At 28.3% G+C, this 11812-nt stretch overlaps 1 protein-coding gene across 1 annotated transcript in view; it reads right to left on the bottom strand.

The window, feature by feature from the left end:
* Window positions 1-7014: 7014 nt before the first annotated feature.
* Window positions 7015-11812, bottom strand: part of LOC122268403 (protein RRP5 homolog) — a gene marked incomplete in the record, with an annotated part of 54312 nt that continues 49514 nt past the window's right edge. The window contains 1 exon segment of the mRNA XM_071187848.1: window positions 7015-7225.

The raw sequence follows: 11812 nt of genomic DNA, 5'->3' as shown, positions 1-11812 counted from the left end.
CCCGTTTTCTTTTCTGATACAAGACCAAGCTGTCTTGTTCTTCAATTCCCCATGAAAATAATAGAGGTACTTTTCATGTTTCAGGATTTTTTTTCTCCAAATTTTGAAAAAATATATCCATCTTGATTGCTAAAAATACTATATTGACAACACGTGGTGGTATAATCTTTAGGGGTTGCTAAAGAGATGTTTCATTCGCCAAATGCTTGGCGATGGACATTTGTTAAAATTCAAGAGTCCCCACTTCAAAGATCTATTCATAACAATACATTTTCCCCTTTGACACATTGATGGATCATATCTATTGTTATGACCCTCTACCCCACCTTCAGGTTGGAAAATCCTAGGATGGACAGAGCACAGCCCAAAATTAACAAAGTGCAGGATAAGAAGTGAACTTTCTGAATAACTTTTGATCTAATAATTGCATTTAAACGTACTTCCCTTATTATGATTCGAAACTCTCTAATCCCTAATCTGAATCTCTTCGTGCTAACGATATTTAATGTTACGAAACCAATAATATAACTTGCTTTCCCTAAATAAAATACATTTCTTGCAATGGATAAAATTATAATATTTGAACAAAATCGATCGAATAGTTCCTGGGAAATCGAATTTTAAAAATATACGACTTTTCCAAAATTTGATTTAAGAAAACGAATATGACTCAAAATGCGTATTTAAGAAAATAGACACAGCAAAAAAAAAAAAAAAAAAAAAAAANAAAAAAAAAAAAAAAAACTCCTGTGTAGAGTTCAATTTAAATTGGACAACATGATTGATTTGGTATTTACTTTTCCTAACTTATTTAAACATTTGTGCATAGTTATTAAGTCGCAAAATTTCAGTTTCTTGCAAATTTAAAGTCAATTTTAAAATGTCACCAAATGTACCTTAGTACGTATTCACAGAAACATATACTTTTGAGGTTCAGTGTTGGCAAATGTATATTTTGAAAATCAAAGTCTTATGAAAATAGCCTTATTTCAAAGTTTTTTTAAAGATCTTTTACCATTGATGCAAAGGTCCACTAAAAGTATTTATATCTTAATAGTTAGTGTGGAAGTAGTAGAATACAAAATAATGGTCAGTGCAGTGGTTCACTCATTGCACAAAAAGTATTACCACATGTAAATAAATGTATTTTTCTCGAAATTCCGGAGGTACTTCAGTTTAGACAAAAAAAAATCTTTGGAGAATCCCTCGTGAAATTGAAAAAAAGGAAAAAGATGTCTAATAGTTTTACACCAAGAAAATTTCCTGAAAATTTCAACAAAATCAAAATTAACAAGTGTTCAGCCTTGCCTAATTTGCCTCATTTCTTTCTTTCTTTAAAAAAAGAAAATATCCTGAAAATTTCAGCAAAATCATAAATGACAAGTATCCAATCTTGCCAAATTTTTTTTCATTCTATATATAAAAAAAAAACTGACTCTTAAGAAAATGGATACAGCTTATAATGCGTATTTTAGAAAATGAACAAGGTTCAAAATGCATAATTGGAAAATGAACATGGAACAAAATACATATTTTAGAAAATGAACATGGCTTAATTAAGAAAACGGATACATTAAACAATGCTCCTTTTCAGCGCTATACCTAAATTTAACAACTTAACGAGGAATTTAATGCTTTCTTTTCCTTACTTGTTGTTGCTGTTAATTTACGTCGCACTAGAGCTGCACAATGGGCTATTGGCGACGGTCTGGAAAGCATCCTGGAGGATGATCCGAATAAGACATGCCATCACAATTTTGATTCTCTGCGGAGGGGATGGCACCCCCGCTTCGGTAGCCCGACGACCTGCGTGCGAAGTCGAGCACTTTACGGTAGCACAGTTTAACGAGGATCAATACCGCACACACCCGGTCCCTACGCAGACTGATCCAAGTGGTCACCCACCCGCACACTGACCGTAGCCAGTGATGCTTGACTTCGGTGATCTGCTGGGAATTGTGTCTTAACGATCAGTCCACTGCGGGACTTTTCCTTACTAATTTAAACATTAAGCATAATCATGACAAGGCAAAGTCCCAAATTTCGGGTTGGGATGGCTGTATATTACAGATATAACTCGTTAGGACAAGTCTTCATTTTCAGAGCTCTGAATGATAAAGTGAGTTTTAAAACTTAAATTCCTACAGCGTAAGTTTACTACTACTGTTATAAATTTATATCATGGCAACTTAGTAAAATAAATTGTTGAATTATAAGTCTTTTCAGAAAAAGACTAATTTAATAAAATCTACCGAGTGTACCCAATCTAAAATTTATACAAATGGACGATATCACATTAGGAATTATTTTGAATTTATTAGTTTATTCTTTAAAGTTTGAAACACGGAATCAAGCGTTATGTCCATTAAAAACTTTTGCATCTATTTATTGTCCTCATTAACCTAAAGATATTTTCATATAAAAAGATAATATTCATAATTATTTATTTCACCAAAATTTTACTTTTTATAAACTACTTAATTTAAATTAAATGATAAAATCTAAAATTAGAGCAAAATTAATTGAATAGTTTACAAGGGATACAAATAAAAAGTTATTCAAGCTGCGGGAATGAAAAATACTATTTTGGGAAGATGACAATTAAAATTCAGGAAAGCTTGCATTTATCCAATTTAATATCAACGTAAAAGTGGTGTTTTATTCTCCTTTCAAATTACACAAGAGCAAATTTTTTTTTTTAACAAAATGTAATAATTTTTAATTCAATATTTGATAATGATAGATAAAAATAATTTCGCTCAATCAAGAACAATATTTAAAAGAATAAATTTTAATTAAGAATTCTTTGATTCGTTAAAATGTTATAAATAAAATAATTTATTAATGCCTTATAGGGTAGAATTCTAACTTAGTTTGAAATTAGATATCTGAATACATATTATTTATGAAATATCAGAATTTTAATCGTAATAAATAACGATTTTGGAATGAATTTTAAATGTTTGCTTAGTGAAATTTTTAACAAAAAACAATCTTTAAAATGGTTAAGTGTAGACTTTGGAAGTAAGCAGCAATTACGTCCAAAATAGAAAATTATCTAGTGTTTTAGAGAAAATAACTGTACTGAACTGAAAATAACTGACAGAATTGTGAGGTTGGAAAAGATAATTCAGATATTAATTTCCCACTTTTGTACCACATAACAAACGCTTTTTGAACATAAATATTTTTTATACCAGTCATTCTTTTAAAATGGTGCAAATATTCTTAACTTTGGAGTTGAGCTGCATTTTTGTCTGGGAATCAGCAGTCTAAATCTCATGTTAAGGTGAAAACAAGAGTGCATTTTTTTTCCCTTGAAAAAATACTTTAGAAATTAATCCATTTTAAGTAGTGATTTGACAAATCATATAATTGTCAGAACAAAATTCGTTTTTTGTTGCAGAATTTAGTTTGTGCAGGATGCAGAGACAACCACATAAAAGATTCCTAATTCAACCTAGACGAAGAAGTACAGTGTAAAACTTTTTAGTTCATGATTAGAATTTTCCCCGAATTTAGATATTAAAAAAAAAATGCCTTAAAAATTAATTTCCGACCTTTGCATTGCAATAGTGAATTTTTCCTGAATTTTGTAGTTAAAAGGGTCTCTTTTTTTTAAGGTTTGAAATTTGGATTGCAATATCATTTTGGTGTTCAGCTGCTACTTTGTCTTCACTCTTACACTGCAAAGCTTTTCCATTAACACAAATGGTGAAGTGAAATCCCATAATGGAGCACATTTATTTTCATTAAATTGTAAGAATTAATATTTTTATAATATATGACAAAAAAAAAGTATTGAAACAAATCAATATTTGACTCAAGCAAAACAATTTCATTGAGGCATAATTTTTCACTTAAAGTAAATATAAATTTATTTTATCAAAACTATGTAAACTGATACTAAATAGAACTTTTCACTAAAAGTGGGGTCCATTAATTTTCTATTCATACTTCTACAAATTTTTTTGTTTTTAATAATACAGCCATTGACCTTCCTAACACATGTTTGTGACCGTATTCATTATTCTGAGAAATATCAAAAATAGAAGTGAAAAGAAAAAACAGATAAAAAACAAAAACAGAGATTTTAATTTTGAAATATATTTCTCGGAATAATAAAAAATAGAGTTACTTACAGATATTAGCAAGATCTACTATTAAATTTTTTAAAGATAATATGAACAGAAAAATAAACTGTGGTTCATAATGAACCCCACTTCAAATTGGCCATGCAAAGGTAAATGGCAGTTGAAATTCTTATTTTTCAATAAAAACATGATATAATTTTAATGTTGAGATGCTTTAGAGCTTTATTTCAAAAACAGCAAAATCAATATTTTTGGTTCATCAACAATTTCTATAAGAGTCATTATTTAAAATTTTGTCATATATTTGGAAGCTGAGCATTAAATTTTGTTGAAAATGGCGACTGAAATCCCTTGAATTAGTTGAAAATAAGACTGGATTTTAACATTGTCAAACACAATTAAGAAACTAAATTCACAAAACTAATCATTAAATACACATTCGGACATCAATAATTTCTACTCAAAACATAATTTAAATTGGTGTCATACACTATAGAGTTAAGTGCACCTTCTTCTGAAAAAGGAACTTTATTTCATGTTACAAAATAAGACTTAAAATTTAATACTTCAAAAAACAATTACAGGATAGCCACATACACTTAGATGAAAAATTCTTTGACTTTTCAGGTTTATTAATCAAATTTCCCTGATTTTTGAAACAAATGGCATTATAATTATTATTAAATTCTGTGTTATTCATGTACAAAAAATAAAACACTTTTAATTGTTATTAAAGTTAAAAAATGAACATATCACATAAAAGGATTCAAGTAGATATCAGTAAAACAATATATTATGAGCGGTAAAATATATGGAGGACACATATTTTATTTTTTGCTGCTCTTAATAATATATTAAACAGAACTAATTAAGAGTAACTAGTAAGCACATTATAGAAAATATTTGTTGTCAGTTCAGAAAAATTTCCACCATGAAATTGATAGTAAAAATAAATATTTTTGATAGAACAATATTTTTTAACGAATCTTAGATATTTTACTTTGGGGTGTAACATAGCAGGAAACAACTTGGTGCACCCTGGGTAAAATTAAATCTGCTACAGTGCTGTCACTTCTCCAGTGTTGATCATTTGGCCCTAGAAAAGTAGCTGTGACTGTTTGAAGTCTCACCTCTTTCATATCAGCATTGCACATTTAGAAGTGTGCTCTGTATTACAGAATTTTTATTGTACAATTGAAAAATACAGGAGAGCATGTGCACTAATAGCATAGGTGCTCTTGTTTGTAATAGTGTGTGGCATTTGCAAACGAAATAAACTTTTTGCTTTAAAATATTTTTTAACTTTTTAATGTAATTCAATAGGAATATTAATGAGGCAAAAAAAAAATTATACTTCATATCAATTTATGGCAATTAAAACCATATGTTTTAGTGGAAAATGAGACAGAATTTTAAAATCCTGAGGAACAATTTAGAAAATATTTCTCAATTTTTACTGCAAAATGATAATTTTTTGGCTGTCAATGGTAATTTTCTATTATCCACTTGTATAAGCTGCAAAGAGCATTAAATTTAAAAGAGCCAATCATATGTATTCAATTTAATTTATTCTGAGAGGGACTTTTAAAAATGTTATTTTTAAATCAAGCTCCTAAATTTTACCAATTGTCCCCTGGATAATCTAAATCTAAAATGGTAATTCAACATGCTCAAGATGAAATGCATAGCTCCCAGCATTGGAAAATCAAAAATAGGGAGATTTTGTGTACAGCACATTTATAACATAAATGGAAATTTTGGAGTACCTAGAGACTTTCCCTTCTTACAGCAAATCAATCCAGATAAATAGCAAATTACAACATACTGGATTTCCAATAATATTGAATTCTAACTGCATTGAAATTTTATAAACATATGTATTTAAAATATACACACAGAATAACTTTTTCAAGCTATACAAAATAAAACTTTATTTATTCTAATAAAGCATTTAAAATCTGTTGCTAAAGACTAAGGCTTAACTGAATTAAATTTTAAGTTCACAGAGTAAGATTGCAGAACATAATCCATTTTCAAGTTAAGAATTCTTTTCATTAAAATATGCTACTATGATGAAATATATTTTTTTGCTTTCATTTGTAGGAAGTAAAATAACTATTGAAAAAAAGATACTGAAAAAACATTGAAAAATATACTTATATTGAAGTTAGAATACAAGCAAATTATGCTATTAACTAGACCTAGAAATAACGCTATTAACTAGTATAATAATATTTGTTTTACTTCTTTTGGAACCAGATAATTTAATAGCAGCTGGATCATACGAGTTTTTTTTATTTCTCCTCCCCCCTTGTACAAAAATAGCAATCATGTATATCAATGTTTTTTTTAATAAAAATTACATAGTAAAAATTTAAAATATTTCAGAAAAATGTAGGAGATATTTCCCAAATCTGGAAGACTCCAGATTTTTCTGGGAGAATTGGCAGCTATGGAAATGGATATTCTTGCCGCAGTATTATAAGAAATACCTCGATAATATACATATCTAATAACGAGATAAACAAACACATTTCTGGGTAAGTAAAAAAATTTTCCTCAAGAAAGTGGGATCTGATCTTGAGTAGCAAGAGTTTAAAAAAGCCTAAGTTTAAAAAACAACAACATACCTTTTTCTTTTACATTTGAACTGAGTGTGCTTAGTATTGTTATTATAATTGTATAAGTATAAAAATTTTCTTTTGCTTAACTTTGAGATAAAGATTTAACCTGAAATATGAGTGTAACTATAGTTTAATAATTTGGCATATTTATAAATTGATTTCTGCATTTTTAATAGCTCCCATTTTTTATAGTTACTAATCAAGTATCAAGAATCTTTCTGGCATTCACAGACATGATTATTGTAAAACTGTTATTAAAAAACCTATTTTGTAAAAAACAAAATAAAGAGTCAAAATGAGTAATTCAATTTTATTTTTCTACATGAAAAATAAATGCATTAATGATATTTTCCATGGAAAAGATGACAATTACACTGAATTGGTTCATACATTGGATTATTTACAAAAAAATTGTACAACTTCTTTTTCTTCTTTCCCTGTTGTACATAAAAAAAACTTGCAATCTTTTTCTGTAATTCCTCTAGTTTGACTCTTTTTAAGAGATAGCTACAAAAATATACATAAACATATTATGAGTAAAAATAAGCACATATGCAAAATAATTAAAATAAATTATAATGTGGAAGTGAAAAATACATTACATTAACATTTAATGAAATTAAGATAATTTAAGTCAGAATAGAAAAATCTGAAAAAGATAAGAAATTACATAGTTTTTGTGATCTGTATATTTACATAAAACAGAATTGTCAGATTTGATAATTTTTTAATTTCTATTAATATTTTGACAAATACAAAGAGTATTTTGTATATATATATGGTGATATGGTCGTTTGCGGTAATTTAGTGCCAACCGCTGAAACTGCTCCGGTACTGAGCGCATGGTAATGCCCCTCTGACAAAGCTGCCATGCATGTAAGTGTCTCCACTTTAATTTCCTTTAACGTTTTTCTCTTTTGATTTTTAGGATGTTACTTCCTGTTAGAAACTTTCGAACAAAGTAATATTTAGCATGTTTCTTTCCTGTTAATGTTTTTCTTTTTTTTCCTATATTGCAGTATTTCCCAAACTTATGACTTTTGCATACCCTTCCTAAATTTTTCAGAATGCTGTGTACCACTAATAAAAATATTAATGTATTTTTTACTATAAAAAAATTGCACAAAAGTTAAAGATCACAACTGGCTGGGGACATCACTAATTATTAACTGTTAACTCTGCAAAAAATAGCCACTAGAAAAATACGTAATCGTAATTTTTCATGGCTAGCTTTGTTTTTAAATAAAAATTCTTGCTAAACTGCCCCGCTAAACTGTTCTCGTACCCCTGGGGGTACGCGTACCACACTTTGGGAAACACTGCTATAGTAGTAATCGTTTTAGTTTTTTTTTTTTTGCGAGGTAATAACTAAATTGCTTTATTTTATCATAAATTTTTTTTCCAAATATTCTTCCAATAGCGACCATAGTAGCTTGGCACTGTCACAACTTGGAATTATGTATTTAATACTGTTTTTTTCTCCAATTCTCATTATTATTGCATTTGTATCTTAATTTGTCTTTTATATATATATATANTATCAATAGGGTGAGGTGGACACGTGCGAATTCACTATATATATATATATATTATTAAAATAAATTATTTGATCAGTGTCCTACATATCTTGTCTGAAATAGCAGATGATTCTGCTAAGAGTGTTAAAAATTTTCAATTTAATATTCCCCCACATATTGTAACTCAATTACTAAAATTGTACATACTATTTTTAGAAAAGCTACAATTCTACTAATATAGTTTGGATATATATGATTTCATAATTTTTTTTCTTTGCAAGTCAAAAATCCCTTAAGTTTTAATATTTTGGATATAAGACTTTATCATTAATGGTTACATATTTACTTTCGATGCAACAGAAATACTACTCCTGAAAAAAATTCTCAATATATATTAAACTGATTAAAAATAGCATTAGAATAAGCAATGTATTTTTTCGAGCCATATCTATAAAACACATTATGATAACAAAAAACCAAAGCAAATATAATTTGATTTACAGAGATTAAACTAATTTGACATTTCATCTTTCAAAGGACTTTCAGAATTCAAAGGATATTTCCCAATATTAGTTTTAGAAGAGTTAGGAATATAAATTTGTTTTAATAATAAAAATACTGTCAGAGCATAAAAGGATAGAATGTAAATTAAACTAAAAAGAAAAAACTCTTTGAATAAGAATCTATCTCTTATTGTTGACATATTAAATCATGCTTGACAATATTGGAGGAATAAAATAACGGAGATTTTACTATATGAGTTAACTTTTGATACATCATGCATAATCATGTAAGTCAAAAAGGGAAATTCAAAATGGGAAATAAGCACTTACATTTAGCGAAGTAAAAAATAGGCATATAAATCTTAATCTAAAGAAGATTTTTTTTAAAACTATTATTTATAATTACTTAAACTATTAACACTCAATATACTGCAGTACTAGCAGTAGCACCATCTGTTGAGCAACAAGAGAAGTAGTTTTGACACCAGTAAATATTTTATCACCAAGAAATTTATTAAAAATTTTTTTTCAACAAACACAGTAAAATTTGAGAACATATGGGTAAACAGGAGATGGTAGCAAAATACAGGAGTCTTCGTTAAAAAACAGGAGAGTTGGCAGGTATGTTAAATAAATGAATGAAGATTAAAAACTTAAATAATGGAATTGTCTAGCTTTTTTTATTCTATCAATTATGTGAACTATTTATAATAGTTGATTTTTACTGTAGAACATTATATTCTTTTAAACTAAATGATTCATAATATAAAAAAAGTAGTAAGGATGTTTCGTCCATCCAGCCTTTTTCGTGGACATGAACAAAAATTCAATATTTTAAAAAATTCAATATTTAATGTAGACAAATATAAACATTTAATGCATTAATATCGAAAATCATCATAGCTTAATGCTTTATAAATAATAAAAATAAATGTTAAAATATGCTGACACTTATTTCAACCTATCTACATCTAGCAATAATTTTCTGCAATCTAAAAATAATTTTTTAAGGACACTGAGATTTTCCAGATAATTTTTCATAATCTATAAAATTGGTGTTATAAAATATTTACCGTATATTCCGGCGCATAACGCGAACCCGTAATTTCTAATACTTTTTTTAAATTTTAAGATATACTCTTCCCAAATGTAATTTTCCAAAAGAAATTTTTGTTCATGTCCACGAAAAAGGCTGGATGGACGAAAATGGTGTTAAATTGTGGGTAAAAAATGTCTGGCAAATCCATCCTGGTTGAGTAAGAAAACCAGAAAGCCTCTTAGTGTGGGACATGTTTAGGTCCCACCTTACAGATAATACAAAAAAATTGTTGAAACAATGTAACACCGATATGGCAGTTATTCCGGGCGGATTTACACCATTAGTTCAGCCGTTGGACGTCTGCTTAAACAAACCATTTAAAGCCAGTTTAAAAAAACAGTGGAACACTTGGATGTTGGAGGGCGAGAAAACCTTTAATCTATAATTTTTAATATTCGGCGCATACCGCGCACCCGTAAATTCCAACGTTATTTTTTGTATTAAAAACGCGCGTTATACGCCGGAGCATACGATAATTAATATTTGATTCCAGGTTCATATTTTGTAATGTTCTATGAATTAACAGTATGAAACATACCAATTCAATGCTGTTGGTTGCTCGTCAGATAATGCTTTATTTAGATTAGGGATTACCAATATTTTGTGTTAACTGTGTCATATGTCACCTAACAGTAAAGCCATTGGTTGCAACATCAGGCTTTTTAATATTTAGAAATTTGCAATTCTAAAAAGTTTTAGGTAAATTGTCTGCAATTAATTTTAAAGTAACTTCTGGTGGCTTCAATATTAGGTTAGTTATTATATAATACTTAAGTAACTCTCCAGCAGCTCTGATGTTCTTTAATATCATAGCCCACTTTCCCCACCAATTCATTTCAGAGAGGAGCCTTTTGAATATGATTTTACTCACACACCGCTAACAAGGAAAATCATCACTGTGTGATACAGCAGAAATCTCTTTAGACAAATTTTAATGTTGCCTTGTAATTATACATGAAAGATTGATATTTTCTGTAATTGTTTGCAAGAAAAAATTAATACTGTTTGCTGATGATCGTAAAAGTTAAGTGTCACTAATATCTGCATGACTAGTACTGTTTGTGGTTCATCCCATTCATGTTCCTGTTTAATAAACAATACCTTCAAATCTTCTGCTTTAAGTATTTTTTCTACCGCACAAGAGGAACATTGTTGAACCTTAAAATACTAAAAAAGGCTTGTATTTTTAGTTCCAAACTATAAATTTAATAGCTGTCAAATGATAGAAAGAACCACCCCCCCCCTCAAAAAAAAATTTGATATTAAAGCAACTAAATATGTCTATAGGCAATAAAGTTGATATGAAAAATCAGGTTTTAAAAAATCATTAAAACTAAAAAGTTGAATTTTTACAACTTTCAAAATTTACAGTCGCCATTAATTAAATAAATTGCAAAAATAAATTTTTTAAAGCACCCTATATTATATAAATAATCAAGAAACTGAACCAAAAAGATAAACTTGATTAAAAGCATCATTGGGTTATAAAAATAATAAGATGTTAATATATATATGTGTGTGTGTGTCATGCCTACGTGTTGTGATGGAGCTGTCATCAAGGTAGATGTTGTAAATAAAGATATGAAGAGTTCGCACGAAGCGGCTGAAAAGTAAAGACGTGTTCTTTGGTAAGAGTCTAATTATTGTTTGGACAGTGAGATATCAGTGTTTATATATATATATATTAATATATATATATAAATATATATATACATATAAGTTTAAAATGAAGATAAAACAAAAAAAAATTATAGTATATCTAATGAGTATAATGAATATTATATACAGTGGAAAGTCGCGTATCCGGAATCGGCGGGACTTTCCGAAGTCCGTATAATTGACCTCTAAGGTAAACAAAGCTTAAAATGATCTGAATCTAAGAAGCAGAAAATAAATAAACATTATTTTTCGGGCAATAATGTTTTAGTATTAGAATGATATCTAATCAATCATAAACAAGAAAAAGGACGACATC

Source organism: Parasteatoda tepidariorum, chromosome X1 (genome assembly GCF_043381705.1).
Source record: "Parasteatoda tepidariorum isolate YZ-2023 chromosome X1, CAS_Ptep_4.0, whole genome shotgun sequence".
Taxonomy (NCBI): Eukaryota; Metazoa; Arthropoda; class Arachnida; order Araneae; family Theridiidae; genus Parasteatoda; species Parasteatoda tepidariorum.
The sequence above is the reverse complement of the archived record's forward strand: the minus strand, read 5'-3'. Positions and strand labels throughout refer to the sequence as shown.